A 1,568-nucleotide genomic window follows, 5' to 3' on the forward strand; every position below is an offset into this window, starting at 1 on the left:
ACAGAGAGGGTAATCAGGCATTGGAACAGCCTACCCAGAGAGGTGGTGGATTCACCATCCCTGGAGGTTTTTAAGCAGAGATTGGATGTGGCCCTTAGTGCCATGATATAGTAATTGGAGTTGGATCAGGGGTTGGACTTGATGATCTTGGAGGTCTTTTCCAACCCAATCTATTCTATGATTCTATGAGGGAAACCCCTAAGATTTGTTTTCCAAACTGCTGTTTGTAGGCATCTCTCAGCCTTTTCATTTCTTATTCAGAGACCTTGCTCCTCAGAGCGTGCAGAATCCATTAAATACACCACTCATAGAAATCATTAGTTCTACCCCAGTAGCTTTTTGTCTTTTCTTCTGTTTTCTGTAATCTTCATTTTCTGGTTACAGTACAGCATCTTTTCTCAAAAGTTTCGCTTCATGCAAAGTGGTAGGTGAAAAAAAATGAGGAAATGTCAGGAACTCTGAACAGTTTGCAACTTCATTTAAGTCACACCTTGTCTGTGACTCAGGGTTTCCCTTGAAGCAAAGCAAAGGGCACTGCATATCAGTAGACTCTGTTAGTACAGTCTGGAAAGTCTCTTGGAGGCTCTTTTTTGACTTGTGTGACTGCAGTCACACTGGCCTTTTGCCTTGCTTTGTTTGAGTTTTATACACAAAAAAATCATTCATTCATATGGTATTTTACCACAGTTCATTAATATGGTATGGCAGTGGTAAAATATTTCATTATTGTGGTATTTTACTTTTAGAGATTTGGAGATATATTTGAGCGAAGATGCCAGATCAGTTCTTGATAGGTGTTGATAATTAAGGTTCAATCTACTAATCAATTTGCAGTTGCACTTTTCCCCCCTAAGATAAGAAACTCCACTTTTAACAGGACCAGGCACCAAAGTGGTGTGTCCCATGGCTGGGTAATGGGGAAGTTTATTGGCTGAACTGCACAAAGAATTTTTCTCGCACCTGCTGACATCGTGTCTCCTGTTCGGGGCTGGTGCTAAGCATTTCACCATTTTTATTCATTGCTTATAATCTTAAAACATGCAAATACATGAAGGTATAAACTGGGATGTTTACCTTAATGTTTCCAGAAAATCTTTAGCATTTTAATAAAATCACATGTCAAAAGGGTAACTGTGATACCACTTAAAACTTGAGAAATATGTTTAATATTAATGACTTGGATAGATCAAATAGGTAAGTTGGATGAGATGATCATCCCCTAACAGTCCTTTAGGTGAGCAGGCATATATTTCATAACGATTAGAAGATAAATATTGGTGGGTAACCTGAAAATGTAAGGCTATTTCATTTATTCTTGTATTTAATTTTAGATACTTTTAGTAACAATGGGCTCTTTTTTTTCTTCACTGTTTTTGGGGGATTTGTCTGAAAGTTGTTTGTATTTTTTTTAATAAGTTTAAAATACTCTTGGGAAATTAAAATTCCAAATAAATGAGCCAGATGTTGGTATTTTGACTGAATCAAGATGTGCAGGAATGTTTCTAATCCGCTGAAATATTTTTCAAGACTTCTCTAATGTGACTGGCAGAGAATTTGCATTTCTGTCA

General features: G+C 37.0%; 1 protein-coding gene across 6 annotated transcripts in view; it reads left to right on the forward strand.

Moving 5' to 3' along the window:
* The window catches only part of PPP2R5E (protein phosphatase 2 regulatory subunit B'epsilon), an 81,795-nt gene that overhangs the window by 74,666 nt on the left and 5,561 nt on the right, over nucleotides 1–1,568 (forward strand). The gene's annotated exons all lie outside the window — the stretch shown is intronic.

Source organism: Empidonax traillii, unplaced genomic scaffold (genome assembly GCF_003031625.1).
Source record: "Empidonax traillii isolate 1590-97213 ecotype Southwest subspecies unplaced genomic scaffold, ASM303162v1 scaffold1211:size273671, whole genome shotgun sequence".
NCBI classification, from domain to species: domain Eukaryota; kingdom Metazoa; phylum Chordata; class Aves; order Passeriformes; family Tyrannidae; genus Empidonax; species Empidonax traillii.